A 20,742-nucleotide genomic window follows, 5' to 3' on the forward strand; every position below is an offset into this window, starting at 1 on the left:
TGTGGAAAAGGGGGTCAAATATACAGTCCCAGAAGATGACTTCTCTTTGGGTGATGGGCACACAATGCAATATCATAGATCATGTATCATAGGAACGTGTACTTTAAATCTATATAATCTTATTAGCCAATGTCACCCCAATAAATCTAATAAAATAAATAAAACTTAAATAAATTTATACTTTACCAATAAATAAGAAAAGTTACTTTTTCTATTACAGTTGACATACAATATTATATTAGTTTCAGGTGTACAACACGGTGATTAGATACTTATATACCTTATGAAGAGCTCACCCTGGAAAACCTAGTGCCCATCTGGTAGCACACGAGACACGTGGTGGAATATGTGTGCGTCACCATCCAGTTAGCCGCCACCACCGCCATGATTTAAATAGGCAGCTTGCTAAGATTAGTTCTTCTGTTTTTCTTGAGAAGTGTATTAATTGAGCTTTTATGGAGAAGCAACATGAAGACTTAAATGTTCAAATTAAATGACATCGTGAGTCTATGCTGTTTACTAGCTGCATAACTTGATAAATTTTTTGACCTTTAGGAGGCTCAAGTTCCTTGTGATGAAAATACTTTATGAAAAGTGCTTAGTACCATGTCTGATATATAATAAGTGATTAATAAGATTTGGATAATAAGTTTTATGGATAACTGTACTAAATTATATTATGATTAAAATATTTTCCTTTCCTATGGAAATATTTTGTGTTAAATTGGAGCAAATAAAGAAAGAGTGAGCAATGGAAAATTAATGAGTAAAAGAAAAATTTTTAAATTCCTTTTCTAGTTTTTTTCATTTAATTAGTACCTCTTTTATTTAATTTTTAACGAGACAACCTCTACAATTCTTGTGTTTTTTATTCTGCTGTAATTCTCTGTACTTCTAATTATACAATGACTTAAATAAATCGTACTCGAGAGAAAATATTGTGAAACATTTGGTGTTTGATGCAATTCATTTTGGTGGGGCATTGAAAAGTTAGAGAAATCAGGAAAAATCAGAAGTACACCAACTTAAAAATTGATGTAAGTCCTGCCTTAATTGATGGAAATATTTTGGATATCATGTATGACTTGCTTTAACCAGTAATTTGTGAGTAAAAATGGCCATTTTCAGAAGAAGCTTTAAGAAACATTGTGTTATTCTACCACCTGTCCACTGGCTCTCCACTGAGACCAGCAACGTCTCAGAGAGCGACTACTTATTTCTTCAGCACAAGACCCAGAATGAGGAAACATGGAGCAGAAGCTCAGCCAACCTGTGACAGATATATAACCTGGTCTTGAAATAAACCTTGGTTGTCCAGAAAAAAAGCAAAGGGAAATATTTTCTCATACAAACAAAAATTGAGAAAAAATATTTCTATAGACCTTCCTTATAAGAAACATTAAAAGGTCTTCAGAAAGAAGGAAAATTATGTAGGTCACATAATCAGATCAGGTCACATAATCAGATCTAATTAAGAAAGTAAAAGCATTGGAGAATAAGCGAAAACAAAATCTAAAAGTTATTTTTCTTAACTTTAATTGATGTAAAAATAGCAGATTGTTCAAAATAATGGCAATAATGTATTTTACTATGTGTGTGAATCTATATACATAGTATATACATGCAGAGTATACACAAGTATATACACACACACTTACATCTAAGTAAAATGAATGACAGCAATGATACAGGAGTGGGAAGGAAGAATTAGAAAAAATGTTAATAAGGCACTTACACTAGCTGTGAGCCAAAACAGTATTATTTGAAAGTAGACTAAGATTGGTTGTAAATGTATAATTACAAATTCTAGGGCAACTGCTAAGAAAGTTTTAAAAGAAATATAATTAATATGCTAAGAAAGGAGAGAAAATACAACTATATAAGATGCTCAATTAAAATCACAAAAGGCAAAAAATGTATGCAAGACAAATATAGGATCAAAGAATAAAGACAACAAGTAGAAAACACTAATGAAATCCAAAGTAAGCAGAATAACAAAAAATAGAACAGAAATCAATGAATCTGAAAATAAATCAATAAAGAATATCAGTAAAAACCAAAAGCTAATAATTTGAAAAACAAAAACAAAGTTGATAAATCTCTAGCCAGGCTAATTAAGAAAAAAATAGAGGAAATAACTTACTTTTTTTCAGGAATCAAAGATGATACATCACTACAGATTTGATACAACAATGACTTTCTAAATATAACATCAAAGTCATAAATCATTATAGAAATAATTGATAATCTAATCTGGGCTTCATTAAAATTTAAAACTTCTGTGAAAGACAACGTCAAGAGTATAAGAAGACAAGCCACAAACTGGAAGAAAATATTTGCATAAGATATCTGATAAAGAAATATTAAACAAAAAATTTAAAAGGACACTTAAAATTCATCAATAAGGGAACAAACAGTCCAATTAAAAAATGGGCCAAGGCCCGTAACATCCACCTCAACAAAGAAAATATACAGATGGTGAATAAGCATACAAAAAGATGCTACACATCATATGTCATCAAGGAAATGCAAAATAACAACAGTGGGATGACACTACACATCTATTAGGATGGTCAAAATGTAAAACTCTGATAACAGGAACTCTTATTCATTGCTAATGGACATGAAATGGTGAAGTCACTTTGGAAGAGTGTCTGGTGTTTTTTTATGAAAGTAAACCTCCTGTTACCATAAGATCTGGCAATCATGCTCCTTAGTACTTACTCAAAGGAGTTGAAAACTTATGTCCACACAAAAGCCTGAGTGTGAATGCTTCTAGCAGCCTTAATCATAATGGCCAACACTTGGGAAAAAAAAAGATGTTCTCCAATAAGCGAATGGATAAACTGTGGCACATCCAACCAATGAAATATTAGTTGGCACTAAAAAGAAATGAGTTACCAAGCCATGAAAAGACACCAGAGAAACTGAAATGCCAATTATTAAGAAGCCCATCTGGAAAGATGACAACTTCTATGATTCTAACTATACGACATTCCAGAAAAGGTAAAACTAGGGCGACAGTAAAAATATGAGTAGCTGCCAGGGTTAAGGTGGTAGGGATAGATGACTAGGCAGAGCATAGAGGGTATTTAAGACAGTAAAATACTGCCTATCATACTACAGTCATGGATGCACATCACTACAAATTTGTCCAGGTCCTAAGGATGGCCAAATAAGACCTCCCTCCTACATATCCCCCCATCAACAACAACAGTTTGTCATCCATCCATTGACAAATGTGCTTCTGTGGAACCTTTGAGATCTGGGAGACTGTGAAACCCTAGGCAGTCCCTGACTAAGGAGAAAGGAATTTTGAGATGGCAGTCTGCCACCACCCAGGTAGTCCCACTTTTAGAAAACCTTAGGTAGCTTAGATAACTGTTTGAGTACCCCACTTTTCCCTTCCCATGTCCTAACTCCTTCTCTTATGTTTTAAATTCACCAGTAGTGAACCTGTGAATCCCTAATCATCCCACTCTCAAACCCCAATAAAGATAGAGCCACAGGTCTGTACTTCCTCCCTTTCTATTTGCAGCCTCACTGTGTGGCCCTTGACCAAGCTGTATACTCTCCAGGATCTGTGAGTGATACATCTTGTTATTAAAAGTTCCCTGATGGGGGTTGCTGAGATGATTCCTGCACAAGTAATAACAACCACAAGGGCCATTCTAGTCATAACATTGGCTCCAGTGGGGAGAATACCTGTGGGCTCTCCTCAAGTAACATGGGCCTCGATGAGCGCATCAGGCATTCCTAGCTTAGAGCATCACAAGTAACAGGCTGAGATTGACAAGACGGGTGGTTACCAGGGTGCAGGAGAAATGGGGGGATGTTGGTTAAAGGGTACAAACTCAGTTATAAGATGAAGTTCTGGGGATCTAAGATTCAGCATGGTGACTATAGTTATAGAGTTGTATATACTGTTATATATTTGAAAACTACTAAGAGGGTAAATCTTAAATGTTCTCACCACAAAAATAAAGTAATTATTTGAGGTGATAGATGTGTTAACTAACCTTATTGTGACAACCATTTGGCCATGTATGTGTGTATCAAATATCACAGTGTATACATTAAACTTATACAATGTTTCATGCCATTTATATCTCAGTAAATCTAGAAAAAATAAGAAGAAATAAATTTGTCTCAACACATAGAGTGTACAACAGCAAACATGAACTATAATGTAAACTATGGACACTGGCTAATAATGACATGTTAATGCATGTTCATAAATTATAACAAATGTACCACTCTGGTGTGGGATTTTGTTAATGGGAAAAGCTCTGTGTGGGAGGGGGTAGGGTAGAGGGAAATATGTATAGCTTCCTCTCAATTTTGTTGCACGATGACCTTGTGCATTGGAATCCTTTGGGATACTTAATAAAATTTTAATAAGAAGAGTCCACCTAAAATCTCCTAGATCAGCTCTTTGAGGGAGAAGCCCAGCAATGTTCCTTGCATGTGAGCATGGCCTGCTTTCTTAACTCCTTTGTGTTTTACTGAAATGAAAACTTCTCAAAGACACTTTCACTGACAGTCATATTTAAAATTGTAGCCTCCCTATCCCAACATTCTGCATTCCCTATCTCTGCCTCTACACTATCTTTATATGTTTATCTCAAGAATTTATACACGCACACACACACATGCATGCACAGACACACAGGCACCCTGGGGCCTCACACAGTTCTCCCAATAGCCATCAGCTGTCCTCTCATATTTTCCTGAATCTTGGTGGTCTGAAATCTCTTCCCTTTCACAGGTGATTTTAGTTTTGGGAAAAGCCAAAAGTTGCAGGGTGCCAAATCTTTTTCATTGGTAGCAGTTTGAATCAAGTCATTAGTAACTGTGACACAAGGTTCCTTCTGCTCTGGTAGCAGAAGCTGTGGAACATATTTTGCCATGACATGCTTCATGCCAAGATCCTGCATCAGAATCTCGGACACAGTAGTGTTTAGACTCCCCAGATCAGCTTCTAGTTCTCCCACTGCCAGTCACTGATCTTTGTTGACTACAGCCTGTATACACTAAACATTCTCAGATGTTCTGCTTGTTGCAGGTCTTTAGAACATGGATCACTTTCAACAGATTCTCAACCATCTTTGAAGCATTTGTGCCGCACTTTTATTTGTGCTGCACTCATTGTATCATCCCTGAAAGCCTTCTGAATCATCTGATTAGTATCTGCAGAGGAATATTCAAACTTAATGCAAAATTGGATGCAGATCATTGCTCTACTCAGTCGCTTTGAATGTGATGGCCACACAGTACACATGCTCACTCAACAGTGTCTACCACCCCCACTGACTGGTACAGTGAAGTCGTCATTGTTCATGAATGCACACTGCAGTCCACTCTCCTTGGCTGCCAGGTACATGGATGTCATTCAAACTGTTCTTGTTATATTAACAATGGTTGGACTTTTCCCAGACATATATTATATATATATTTCACATATAACAATTCTCATTATGTTAACAATGGTTGGACTTTTTTAACAGACCTCTATTTTGTATATATACATACACACATATGTATATATGTATTTATATATACAATATATATAAATGTATAAGTACATATATTATTCATTTATTGGTTTATCTGCTGTCTCCCAATCCACATATTAGCAAACTAGAATGTAAAATCTATGAAAATAGGTTATTTTTTAAAAATATTTTGTTCACTGCTGAATGCCCAATACATAGAGATGCCCTTGAAAGTTAGTATTTTGATCATTATTTGTCATATATATGAATCACTGCACCAAGTGTTTTAAATTTATACATTTAAAGTATTAATAGTCTTGTACCTCTTTTTCTCCATCAAAGAGAAACCCCAACCCTACCTTTCCCTCTCCCACCAAAGAAATGCAAAGTATAATTTGGATCTATAAAAGAAAGTTTCCTTGAAATACGTGTATTTGTGTTCTTCACACCATAACCATCTTTGCATATTTCTTTGATGTCAGACTGGGGTCAAAGATTGGGTGAGGGTAAAAAGTAAAGAATTAAAATCAAGAAGTATCAACCTCAATGGCAGCAATAAATAATGTTTTGCTAAAAGCTGCCTAAGACTACATGGCATAGACTGTGTAGGAGTATTTAAATAACATGCAAATTAGAATCCAATTTTAGTGGTTATGTATGTGTGGTCCTCCTAACTATTTCATGCACCTGGATAGAGCCCCTAGGAAAATTCTAAGGGAGAAAAATGTGCTCTCGGCAACATTTTAATGACTGGGCGTATTGGAGAGCACAGTGTACCACACCTGGCATACATTATAAAAGCTGCTAGTTAGCAGTTAAAAAAATAGCTCTTATATATGGAATATTGCTTTGCAGCTTTCATGAATGACCAATTTGAATTGTGCACACCTTAACTTACCTGTTTTATAAGCGGGTATGACATTACTTTGCCCTAGGCTGATATAGTGCTATCAGTTAACAAACTATTTAAAGCAGGCACATGTAGGAATTTTTGGACCAGAGGAATTGTTCAATATAAATTAACCCAACTCAGTGCTATGATCATATTTCATTATGAAACACAGCTCAGCCTGTCTGGGTAATTTGCATCCTACTAGTAGTAGGAGTTCTATAAAACGGAGAAGAACTGTTGAAAAAATGTAAGGTAAAATAATCTTCTTACTGTAATTAGAGCTTAAACATAAGCAAAGTTGACAGAAGAAACAAAGGCCCAAAGAAATGTCTCAGTTCAAAGACCCTAAACAGGAGACAAAAGGGCTAAGCACCATTTTGCCTCACATGACATGATATGATTTGTCCATTTCAGAGAATGACATAATTATGAAAAATAGCACCACCTTATATTTCTGTATTTCTATAACCCTTTATTATTAACAATGCCCTCCCAACTCTATCATCTGTACTGACTGCCCTGACAAATAAATAGGGTTCCATTATAAACTCCCTCTCTTAAATATTTTTAAAAAGTAGATCAGACTTCTGTTTCTAGCATTATGACTGGTGCTCTAGGGACCTTTCTGCACAGGACCCTGCATATTGTACAGAATGCATATTTTGTGGTTTCACTGGTCTAACATGAATAACTCTAATTAATGTTCCCTCTTTTAGAAAAATCTTCAGCAGATAGAGAGAGGGGCATGGAGCAAAAGACAGACGTACAGATGAGAGATGCCAGTTATGCAGACAGCAAACACCAATAACCTTGCTGCCTTGAGGCTACTGAGCTTTGAATTAAGCGCAGGGTAGGGTGACTTCTGGTACTGTTTCAAATCAGGGAGAATGGGGGTTGATGTGACCCCAGATTTTAGGTCGAGGCTTCTGACTACCAGCAAACACAGAAGCTGAAGCAATCCTTCTAAGTCCGTGTTACTCAAAGTGTGGCCTGAGGACCAACAGCATTAGCATCATCTGGGAGCAGATTAGAAACCAAGACTCTCAGGATCCAACCCAGATCTACTGAATTATAATCCACATTTTAATAAGTTCCTTGGGTGATTCTTATGTACACTGTAGTTGAGAAGAATTGTTGTACAGAAAAATAGTTCCTAATGTGGACCCATCAGACAGCAATCAATGAAGATAATGCACTCATGGTTACAGAATACAAAGCATATGAGAGAAAAGCCACTTGGAATAAAAATCAACAGGAAACAAGAAACCGATAGATTTAGACCTCCAAGAACTACATATTGGAACTGTCAAATACGGAGCCCAGACTAGTTATATATGAATCCTTCAGGACCCAAGGCAACAGGACAGTGAGCATGCAGTGGAACATAACAAGGAATGAACAAGTACCTAGGAAACTTAAAAATTAATCTGTAAAAGTAGAAATATAACTGTTGAAATAAGAAAAAGCAATGGATGTATTAAACAATAGATCAGACATAGTTAAAAATAGAATTAATGAGCTAGAATATATATCTAAAGAAATTATCCAGAATGTAGCACTAAAGAAAGAATAATATGAAGAAGAACCTAAATAATGTGAAAGAATACATAGTAGCAATTGAGTCTAGTAACTCATCTGCTTGAAGCCCTGGAAGGGCATATTAGAGATTGGAAGAGAGGCAATATATTTTTAAATGGCATGATTTATCTAGCACCAATAAAAGAATAATAAACCCACAGGTATTCAAAAACCCTGCCTAGACAGAAATTGAAATTAAGTGGCAGAACACCAGTGGAAAAGTATCTTAAAAGAATTCAGACAAAATGTAGAGATTATATAGGGGCAAAAAATAGAATAACAGATTCCTAAAAAGCACAATTAAAAAAATCTCAGTCAATTTAGAATCACGGAACCAGAAAAGCTATGTATTAACCAAAAGAAAGAATAAAACTGAAATACGTAAAGAAAACTTAACCTTAAAGAATTTTCAGAGGGCTAACATACAATGGTTATCCCCATATTCCTTTACATTCAATGGATTCCTTCGACCCTAACCATATACTCCTTGTTAAAAAAATGTTTGTTTACTTAAACTTTATTTCTCTGTAGTGGGGTGGGAGGGTCATTGTTAATCAGTCACATTTCTTAAATCTTTTTCCTCATCAAGATAGGAAATTAATTCTAAAATTCTTTGCACATTCTCAAGATCCAGTTGTTTGCCTTTCCCATGACATTTGTATGTACAACCTGTTAATCCTTCACATTGAATACATCAATGCCCCACATAACAATTCAGTCAATGAATGGCCACTTATGCAAAGGTGGTCTCATGGGAGTATAATGGAACTGAAAATTCCCTATCACCTAGTGACATCATAGCAGTTGTAATTTCCTAGCAAGATGCCTCGCTCCTGTGTTTGTGGTGATGTTGGTGTACACAAACCTACTGCACTGCCAGTCACATAAAAATGTAGCACACACAATTACAAGAGTAGGTCACACCATCTAGGCTTGTGTAGGTACACTCTGTAATGTTCTTACAGCAACAAAATCACCTAAAAAGTCATTTCTCAGAATGTACCCGGGTCAAGGAGAAACTCATGACTGTATGCCTAATCCCCAGTACATTATCTGACTAAGGCACTTCCGTTCGGTGGCCCCAGTAAACCATGGACCCCTGGTTTGTGTTCAACAGGAATTTCGGGTTGACCTGTATTTTAAGCTTTTCATAGCCCCTTCCATTTCCTTTCTCAATGAACACTGTGGTATACTGAACAGAACACCAGGATGTCCTTAGCAGGGGAGGCTGTACTAGAGCTCAATTTAAACTTCTCAGCAAGGCATCAAAACAGGTTAGTCTGCAGTTCTCACATGCGCTTGCTTCCCCCTCAGATCCTGGCTCTGTCCCCACGTGGATTCTGATAAATCAGCCTTTCATCTCATTCTTATTTTCATCTGTACTACCTTTGCTGTGTCCCACCGATGAATACAGATTTGTCGCACTGAGAACATTATCCACATACCACGGCCTTCAGTCCAACCAAATAATCCAGAAGTCTGGAATTTTCCAGACATCCCATTCCCAAATTCTCTCTTTCAGAGTCTAAGGTGTCTAGGAACAATTGTAATTCTCAAACCTATTCTATGCACCTCCACAGATCATCCCCTGATGTCCATCCCTTTCCTCACTTAGGATTTTGCTTCTAAATCACAGGTGGCAAACACAAGGCCTGCGGGCCGAATCCGGCCCGGCACCTTGTTTCTACCAGGTGACAGCACCGAGCTCTCGCTTAACCGTTAAGGAGTAGTTATGTTTATACATTCCTAAAATTACATTCGGCCCTTTGAAGGCAACCGTGAGGCCGATGTGGCTCCGGTGAAAGTGAGTTTGACACCCCTGCTCTAATGGATTTTTGCTCATTTCACTGATAGAGCTTTTTGATCTTCTCCACATTGTGTTAACTTTTAATTCTTTCTTTGCAGAGAGCAAGTTACCTTGCATTTCATACAGCCAGTTATGTCAGTGGAACAACAACAAAAAACTGAGCTGTTGGTTCCTAAGTGCAGAGATCTTCCCCTTTGACCAGAGCCCACGCCCAACCAGCAAGCACCAGCACACTGCAGGTGGGAAGGGAGGGGGTTGGCCTGAGGCATCTCACACTGTCTTGGAACCACTGCTTTCTTTTATATTTAGGCTCTGCTGCTAACACGAGGTCTACATTTTGCCAAATTAACTCCTGGTAGATTCATCTTAGTGGCCTCATGTTCTCTTACCCAGTCCAATCTTCTCTGGGAAAATGTTTTTCAATTGGATCTGTACATCTGGGATACCATAGGAGGGCTGGGTTCAAATTCTCTTCCATTGTGCTCCATGATCCATGCAGATTAATTGGGGGAACTAGGCTTCTATTTCAATGTCCTAGAATGTTTATAGCAGTTAAGAAACTTCCGGATGTTTGATTATTGAAGGCAGATTTGCTAAAAGAACAGTGAGAATTTCACTGATTATCAACAGCTCCCTGATTTTGACTTGGTACCCCTCATCCTCACCTATACTCTGATTTTGAACTCTTTCTCAAAGACAGAATTCCTAATAATTGAAGTGTTCCACTTACCACTGCCTATAGAGGCTTTGAATCCTTTTGTCTCTTCTCAGTGGGCAACTTGCCTGGTGATACGATCACAATGTGTCTGTGCCAGTTTAACTGTGTATCAAAGTCTTCCATTTTAGTCTGGTGCATGGTTTCCCAGAGTGAGAATACATTTATCAGAATCGTTTTTTGCTAGACATGATCATATATGATTATGTTCTAGTCAATGAGAGGGTAAGCAGTAATGGTATTTTCATAGACTCTTCCTTAAGAAATAGTGCATGTGCCTTTGTCTACATGTCTCCCTCATGATGGGAACACAGAGGACATACAGGATCATATCACCAGGCAGAACACAAGTAGAAGAATCCTATGCCCCAATACCATGCAGTTCCATAGAAGTCTTGGAGTGCCAATCCAGACTTTTGTATGAAAGAGAAATGCACTTCTGACCTGTTTCAGCCAGTGTTGTTTGGAGGGTTCCTTTCATTCACACACCAAATAATTTTTATGTCCTAAAAGGCCCCAGAAATTACCTCCTGGATGCTTGGAGCCCAAACTACCTGATTTAACCCATTCCACTCTCACACCTCTTTTCATTTTCTCAATCTCTTGTGCTACTGATCCCAATAATCTCTCTCCATTTATGTGTTTGCTTCTCTCTAGTTTCCCTAGGTCTCTGGATTCAATTCTCTGTCTAGCTAGAGCTTTCATTTTTTCCTCCTCACCTCAATGATTCCACAAATATTCTCCAATTTATCTTCAGACCTTACTCAGTTCTGGGTCTCTTTGACCCATACGACATCTTCTCAGAAGAACTAGATACACCATGCATATGCAAGACAAAGGGTTTTTGTTCTCCAGTTTATCCCTTATTTTCCCCTGTAACAAAAGATTTTGCAAAACTTTTATTCACTTTACTTTTATAGCTAAGACAGATGAAGGAACACAGAAAGAACACTCATTTCCACGGGAAGAGGAGAGGACAGAGAAAGCACACAAATGAGTAATTTGAAAACGGCAAATCTCTTATCTGTCACACACATCTTCCCTCTGACTCATGCTCCAGCCAGACACCTTTGAATGGTGGGATGCTCTTTCTGTTGTCGTGCTGAATTGACCTTTTCTGGGCACTTCTCCCAAGATGCTCCTAAATTCTCCCATATAAATGTGTCTATTATTTTCAATAGCATCAATGGACAATAAAGAAGTATGCCCTTACCTCAGTCCCAGAACAGAATGTCCATTATCATTAATGATGGTTATAACCGAAGAAAAGAGTCAATTGACCTCTTAGCATAAGCCCTCAGGCTACACGATCAGGCTCCCCTCGGGGTTTGGCATGCATTTGATAGGAGAGGATTAATTCAACATAAAAATGTTCCCTGGCATATTCGAACTTTAAGTAGAATACAAAATGACCTACTTTGACAATATATTTAACTTTTCTCACAGTGACTATTTTTCCCAACTCTTTGTTTGTTAACTTGCTAAAGTGTTTATGTGAAAAGATCCTTAAATCTACACCTATATTGGAATGTTAATGCTTAAAAAAACAATACTACATATTCTCAAGAAACAGTTCCAGCAGGAAGCAAGCAGGGAATTAGTAAGAGCAAGGGATGAAAAGTGAATTTGAAATGGGGACTTGGGGAAGCAAACCCTCAAAAACCCCATTTGCCAAGGATTTCCGATCTGATGATGTGTTAGGACACTTGCAGAAGATGCTGCTCAGGCAGAATGAAATTTATACAATGGAAGATCAAAGCTTCAGAAGGAATCAAGTTAAACTTTCATAAAAGAAGCACAATCATTCTATCAGGTAATCTAAAAAAAATAAAAATTTCACCTGCTGTATAAACTCCTTTTACCTCCAAATAAGATGTAATTTAAACACTGTATGTGAAGGGGAATATTTTTAAAAAATCAACTCTGCTGATACTGTTCTGATTCAATTTTGGTGAGTCATCAACAATGCTTAAATAGCTCTTCTACCTTGAATATGTTCTGATCCTATGAAAATCCCCAATTGGTCATTCTTTCCCATGTCTTTGTTTTATTTTCTTAGCAAAATGGTAAACTTTTTGAAGGAAAAGCTATCAATATTCCTATTGCACCACAGCAGGCACTTGCCACTCACTACTCATTTGAACTTTTTCGTGTACAAAATGCCAACAATGATCACAATACCTAACTAATGATAATCAAAGATGCATTAAAACTTTAAAAAGCATAATTTAGACATTGACTAGGTAAATTAAATTTAGATATTTCTAGTGACACAGGGTAAGAATCCTACTCCTTAAAGAAATCTGTTGATATAAACAAATTGGATTTTATTCACTTACTTCAGTGAGAGAACACAGGGAATCTTATAAATTAACATTTCATAACAATTTTTATTGCTCATGGGTTGGACAGAAATCCTTAGTTTTGGATACAGGCTTGAGGGTGGGTCTTTGAATGGGTTGATTTCTTATGACAGGGAATTGTGGAACTAGGTGAGGTTCTGCGTAAAATCAGAAGTATTATGTAAATCATGACATTCTATGGTTCTGTCTGCATAACTGATAATGGAGCATGGGGCGGATTTCCAGTTCTCAGCTACACTAGCCTTTGGGCATCTCCTGGCCAGGCCATGCAGTCGGCACCAAGAGCAGTTTCATTCTGATCTACAGCACTATCATAATCTCTGTGGTCCTCATCTAAAAAAAAAAAATGCAATTTAGAGCCAAACGAGGGTTTAACATTTTGTGCTAACATTTAGTGCTTAGGTGTCATTAACTTCCTTTGAAACAAGTTTGTTAGAATGTATTGTAACAGCTGTCCTATCAGCGTGCCTCTTTTATTAAAGAATGAATTGTCAGGTCATCTGATAAGACAGAGGCTGCAGAGCGGCATTTGAGACTGAGGATTTACCCAAAGAAGAAAAAGAAGAGTGCACTGAATTTTGTAGAATGCTTTAAAACCACGTGCAAAAATCACTGCATGCTGTACAAGCCAGTATGTCCAGAACCCATACCTACCTGGGAGGGCCAAGCAGCCAGCTCCTTCAGTTTATGGCAGTGTTTTACTTGACTAATAGGATTCATTCAAATGCAGGACAAACTATTGGTAATGACAGAGATCCCACCTGGACTGGCTAATAGAAAGTCTAAAGCTACTAGATGTCCTGATATGACTTGGGCCAAGCAGTTTTGACATGTTTTTTGAGCTGTGAAAGTATCATCTAAAACTGAAGGTAAGATTAATGGTAAGTTTCTGATCTTTTCAAGTAATACAATATAATTCCCACTGTAGAAATCATCACCCAGATGGTATGCTTAAAAAGTGAATCTCTATTTCCTCTGAGTAATTTTCCAGAACAGTCTATGGTCGCTTTATTTTATACATGTCTGGGCACATGTTTCAATGAGACATGTCCAAAAACGGATTCCTAACATTTCTGACAATTACACAGCAGACACCCATTAGATTACAATGAGAGAAACATGTAAAGGTCTGATGTCCATGTAACCAGAGTATCCTACTGAGGGGTAAGTACCATTCACCATAATAAGAGTGTACAGTTATCTCTTCCTTGACAAAGGCAAATCCTCGGTGTGTAGGTTAATAACTCCTATTAAACACATTGAAAATTGAAAGGTTTTCAGAGGGAGGGGGAGAATCCAGTTGAGAGGGGAGGGCCGGGGCTGGAGTAGCCATTGGTGGGAGCTGAAAAGAAGGGGGAGAAGGAGAAGCAAGATTTTCGGGGGAATCAGAAAAGGAAGAGGGAGGTTCTGGGGCAGTAGGCTTAGGAGGCCGTACGGGTTCAGAGTTTCCTTGGGCTAGGAGAACCTGAGCTGTGGAGCATTGGGCACACAGATCAGAGCAGGAGCAAAAGGCCCAAAAGCCTTGAATATAGGGGACCTCAGACCATTTGCCAGTCCATCTGCAAAAATTATTTAGGTCAGTAAGGGTAACGAAATCGAAAGTGCCTTCAGGAGGCTAGGTTTTATGATTATCGAGCTGATATAACGGCCAGGCCGTAGTGGACAGAAAAATCAGCCATTTTTGCTTGAGGCCAGACACCCTAGAGGCAACTTAGAATCAGGCTTGGACCTCTTCCCCCCCATTCCTGGTCCCAAGGACGGAAGATCGGTGACCGAGAATTGGCGCCCAGCAACTCAAGTCACCGACTAAGTCGTCCAGGGGACGTCTTCACCTGTTCTTGAATCCTGGAGGGAGAACAGTGTCTCCCTGAAGGGCTACCCCCCACGTAGTGCTACGATTTTCAGTGGGAGAGCAGCCTCTCCGGCGGACGGGGACCGGAGTCAGAGTCCAACGACCAGGAAGGGAAGGTTCAGCGGCACTTACCCTGGGTCAGTGCTCAGACTGGTGGGGTGGCCGCGAGGCCTCCTCGGGGAGCCAGGAGAGGAGTGGTCTTCAGTGGACAACAACTCCTCCTGGGTTTTGGCACCAAATAAAAGGTTTTATCAGGCTCCGCTGAGAAATAAATGCTAATCAGCCACAAAGTTAAGCAGTACAGAGCTTTATTGAGGTTTGAGGACCCGGTCGAGGTTCTCTGGTCCACACGGTGGGGCCGGGGAAGTTGCCCCGAGCAGGGAATTGGGTGGGGTTTTATCTTGGTTGGCTCTCGTCGTGGGAGCTGGGGACTGGTCCCCTTTGAACAAAGGGCCAACAGGTCATTGGTGGTTCTCCTCGCGCCCTGGTTGACGTCAGCCATCTCTTCCGGGTTGTAGTTCAGCCGCCATGTTTGTGGTTCAGAGGCCATTTTGTCCTACCCCTCCCATCTTGACAAAAATCTACGAGAAAAACGAACTGAAAAGAATATCTCTGATATTTATTCCTTGCTCTGTGGATAGTGTTGTGGTAAAATTTGGGGGACCCAACTGCTACCTTTTATATGTACTGTGCCTACTCTTCTCAGTCCAAGCTGGCAGCATGTTTGTTGATATAATTTACTCAAAAACTTTGTGAACATCCTGTGAATGTCTTTGTGGTTCACTACATTAGACAGATTATATTCATAAATCTCTAAAAGATACGAGTTGTTTGCTTTGGGGATTTTTGTTGTTGTTGTTAGTTTACTCAGTTATCATTGAAGGAACCTGTGAGACAATCTCACTGTTGGGCCCTTTGCATGACTGAACAGTGCTCTCGGGGCATCTCCTTTTGTAACAGGGTGCAGCCAAGAGGGGGGCCCCAAACAGGGATTTGAAATGGGGTCCGGAACTCAAGGTGTCCAGGAAATATTAGGATGTCCTCACTCCCCTGTCTCCCACATGTATGGGTTGGGGGAAGGGACACACGGAGCAGGGCCGTTGAGAGCTGTTTTGCATAGCAACAGGTTTGCAGCTAACCTCTGGTGTGGTCATTTAACATATCTATAACCTTTAACTGGTTGCACAGATATGTTAAATAGCTGTGGCCATGCTCTGGGCCAGGGGAATGGAAGTAACTTCCCCACCAAGATGTAACTGGGGGGCAGGTCCCCCGAGTTACAGCGCCTGCATTGGAGCTCGGAGAAGATTGGCTCCATGACATGGGGCCACACCTGCCCAGACCCACAATGGCAGTCCAGTAAAGCTGGAAGGATATGATTGGCTGGCAAGTGTAGCCAATGGTGGGAGGAATCAGAAATGGGGCTGCAGAGGAAGATTGGCGCGGGGATTTAAACCCAGACGTGGCAGCCACTGAAGAGAGAACCGTTCGGTCTTTAGCAGAGTGGGGACTCCAACAGCCCTGTGAGAGAGAATCACCATGCGGCTTTACCAGAGAACCGCCACTCAGCTTTGGCAGAGTGGCGACCCACCTCCTTGCAGCCATGGAGGAGGGAGAACCTCGAGGCTTTGCCAGAGTGGGGACCCCTGCAGCTTTAGAAGGGGGAACCACCACCCGGCTTTAGCAGAGATCCATGGCGACACAGCTGAGGGTGCCGGGAACCAAGGGAGGTCTACCAGCTAAGACGGATTACTGGGAAGAACTGGGGGCTGCCTGAGCCAAGGACTTTTATTCCCTTTCCTGAGATATGGTAGCCCAGACTGGGCAAAGGGGGAAGGAAGGACTGTGTGTGTTTGTGGGTGTTTTAAGGGACTTTGGGATTTTGATGAAGACATTGGGTCACTACTTTAAGTTTGTATAGCATTAAATAAACATTTCCTTTCCTTTTCACGAATCTCTGGCATTGAGAGATGTCTTTCCTCTGGCGGTGGACATAATGAACCTGGGGGGTTCCTTTTGGGTAATAGTATATTGCCCTCGGTGCCTTTGGCCCCCCCTTGTTGTGTTTGGTAACACTTTGATCTGACTGAGCTCTTAGTAAAAGAGAGCTAACATTTTAGCGTCACACCTTCAGTTTTCTCCTAAAGTCATGTTTTCCTGCCATCAGCAGGGATTCAACTTTTGCTTAGAATATGTTTTGTAATTTTAATATCACCTGCCATCTGGAAGAGGTAGAGAATTTTCAAGAAATATCAAAGCTTGGTTCCCTTTAACGTTCTTCCCTCCCCCTCCCCTGTCCCATTGTACCCTAAGCATCAAAAAAATATCAGGTAGCATCTCTAAAAACTGCTTGCAAGTCTCCTCAGCTAGAGCCCTGCTTTCATAAAGCATATTTTCTATTGGGTTGGCCAAAGAGTTTGTTTAGTTTTTTTGTCTGTATGATGACTCTACTAGTGCTTAGTTGTCATTAACTTCCTTTGAACAATTTTGTTAGAATGTATGTGACAGCTGTCCTATCAGTGTGCATTTAAAAATAAACTTATAAAAACTGGTGAATTTTTGTGCAACCATTTTAATATTGAAGATGGAAGAAGATGTACATTTTCAGAGTACTATGACTTATTATTTCAAGAAAAGTTAAAGCACAACTGAAACATTAAAAAAAATTGTGCAGTGTATGGAGAAGGTACTGTGACTGATCGAACATGCCAAAAGTAGTTTGCAAAGTTTCTTGGTACTACTGACATTTTAACCAAATAATTTTTTGCTGTGGAGCTGTCTTATTCACTGGAAGATGCTTAGCGGCATCGCTGGCCTCTACCCACTAGAAGCCAATATCAGGAGATAGCTGACGTACTCAAAATGTCCAAATCACTAACGTTATTGGTGAAAATAAAAACCTTGCCTTTTATTTTATGGAAAAAACTAAAAGGACTTCTGGCCAATACAATACTTCCCATGTTACCACAGGCAACAGAGTTGCCAATCTTCTCACTATTGTATAACAAGAATCCCTCTCTCCCATGTGGTTTTTAATAGCATGTTCCACACTTCTTGAGGCTTCAGTGGTAGCATCTTCGAAGTCCATATTTCTACTGCAAATGAGTTCAAGGCACTCAGGCTTTCATGAATATCCTCCTCAAAGTTCACTATCTGGTTCCAAAAGCACCAACACATTTTAGGCTTTTATATCAACAGCACTCCACTTTCCAGTACAAAATCTGTATTATTTATCGATTAATACACAAGTCACCCCCCTGCCCCAAATCAGAAACAACAGACATTAGCTTATAGTTTCTGTGTGTCAGAAATCCAGGTACAATTTAGCCGAGTGCCTCTTATTCAGTCTCTGGTGAGGTTGCTCTGGAGTTGGGTGCCGAGGCTACTCTCTCCTCCAGGTTCAGATGAGCCACATCCAAGCTCACTCAGCTGGCTGTGAGCAGGCCTGACGTCGTCTCATGGGCTGTTAGCTGTAGACATTAGATTGGGACCCCTGGGCTTCTCCATGGAGCGGCTCAAAACATGGCAGCTGTCTTCACTCAGAATCGAGTGAGTCTCTCTCTCTCTCTCTCTCTCTCTCTCTCTCTCATAATTTTATTGTAACCTAATCTTGGAAGTAACATCTTATCGCTTTGCCATATTCTGTTAATTAGAATCAAGCCACCATGTCCAGCCCACATTCAAGGTAACAGGACTCCACATCAGATGGGGATCATCGTGTCCAGTTTAGAGCCTGCCTACCACAAAGGCACATCTGTTTAGAATAACGAAGGCCACAATGGGTGAAACCTAACTTTTCCAGAATAAAATAAAATCAGTGTTCTAGAAACTTTTTGTGTTAAAAAAAAGCAGAGTTCAGACTGAACGTGTGTTTCACTCTCCACTGAATGCTGGGAACCTTGAACTGAACAGTGCAAATGGCCTTGAAACACCAGTGCTTAAACAAACCGAGCTGAGGGGTCTCAGCTGGCTGTTTTGAATCTCCAAACTGTGGAAACCTCGTGTGATATAACCAAAGTGAGCTTTATTGACTTCCTTAAGTAAGGAAAAACACCATAAAGACATTTCTGAGATGGAGTCTCAGTAAAACAATAAGTGCCTGTTTTTTGTTGCTTATGAGTTAAACTCAGAGGTCATTAGAAGGGAGATATTTGGAGAGGGATATCAGAAGTGATATGATATCTTTGGCTTGTTCGATGGAAATAAGGAAAGTTTTTGAGCAAAGAACTGCTGTGCAAGTTATAAAACATTCTACAGTTACAATTGTATAGTATGAGGGTGGCTGTTCCAGTTTTTAACAGCCACTACTCAATTTGAGACACATTAATATTGCCTAATGGAATGTATTACATACTTAGTCCAAATATCTTGTATTTATTCTGTGAGATAAAAATGGAAATGTGACTAGAGAGCTCATTTTTGAATGTATAAATTAAAATATTGGAAGGGACAGTAATGTGTGTGTGTGTGTGTATGTGTGTGTACATATATATAAAAATTTAGATTATGGAGACAGCAATCTGGGTTTAATTCAATCCAGCTCTGTCTCTCCCTAAATACATGACATTGATCAAGTAGCTTAACCTCACTGTACCTCAGTTTTAAATGTTCTAATGGAATTTTAAAAATAGCACTTATGCTATATGGCAGTGAAATAGGGTGCAGCCAAGAGGCTGCAAGTAGGAATTTGGAATCAGGTCCAGATCTCAGGGTATCCAGGAAATATTAGAAAGATATATAGGATGTCCTTTCCCCCTCCCCCACAAGTGTAAGTTGGGGGAAGGGACACATGGAGCAGGAACATGCAGAGCTGTTTTGCATAGCAACAGCTTTGCAGCTAACCTCTGGCATGGTCATTTAACATATTAAGGTCATATTAAAGGTCATTTAACCTTTAACTGGTTGCATAGATATGCTAAACAGCTGTGGCCATGCTTAGAGCCAGGGGGATGGAAGTGACTTCCACCCAAGATGTAACTGGGAGGCAGCTCCTCCTGGTTACAACACCTGTGTGAGAGCTTGGAGAAGATTGGCTCCATGCCATGGGACCACTCCTGCCCAGACTCACTGTGACCGCCCAGTAAAGCTGGAAGGATATGGGAGTCCTGGCAAGTGTAGCCGATTGTGGGAGGGGTCGGAAATGGGGCTGCAGAGGAAGATTGGTGGGGGGATTTAAACCCAGACATGGCAGCCTTGTGAAGAGACATAACCATGGGGCTGTGGCAATAGAAAGGAGAACCACATGACTTTGGCCAGAGTGGGGACTCCCACAGCCCTGTGAGGGAGAATCACCATGCGGCTTCAGCAGAGAGCCACCACTCGGCTTTGACACAGTGGGCCCCCCACTGCCCCATCCCACAGCCATTGCAGAGAGAACCATGCAGTCTTGGCAGAGTGGAGATCCCCTCACAGCTTTGCAGAGGAAAACCACGTGGCTTGATCCTGGCCGACGACACAGCTGATGTTGTCAGAAGCCTGAATCTAATTGTTTTCCTGAGATAAAGTGCCCCAAATTAAGGCAGAGGGAGAAGGAAGGACTATGTGCGTCTGTGGGTATCCTAAAAGACTTTGATATCTTAATGAAGACATTAGGTCACTGCTTTATGCCTGTATAGCTTTAAATAAACATTTCCTTTCCTTTTCACGAATCTCTGGCATTGAGAGATGTCTTTCCTCTGGTGGCAGACAACGCAAACCTAGTGGGGGGTCCTTTTGGTAATAGTGTATCGTGCCCCTGGCCCGTGTTCTGTAACAGCAGGGGTGTCAAACCCATTTTCACCGGGGGCCACATCCACCTCGTGGTTGCCTTCAAAGGGCCAAATGTAACTTTAGGACTGGATAAATGTAACTACTCCTTAACTAGGGGCAAGGAGCTCCAGGCTGCCGCTGGATAGAAACAAGGTGCTGGGCTAGATAAAACAAGGTGGAGGGCTGGATTCGGCCCATGTGTTTGCCACCTGTGCTATGTGGTGATTTTGAATATTAAATGAGTTAACATGTGTCAGTTATTGGTACATAGTTAATAACTAAAGCAATGGTA

Source organism: Phyllostomus hastatus, unplaced genomic scaffold, assembly GCF_019186645.2.
Source record: "Phyllostomus hastatus isolate PE091 unplaced genomic scaffold, TTU_PhHast_1.1 phas_scaffold_78, whole genome shotgun sequence".
NCBI lineage: Eukaryota > Metazoa > Chordata > Mammalia > Chiroptera > Phyllostomidae > Phyllostomus > Phyllostomus hastatus.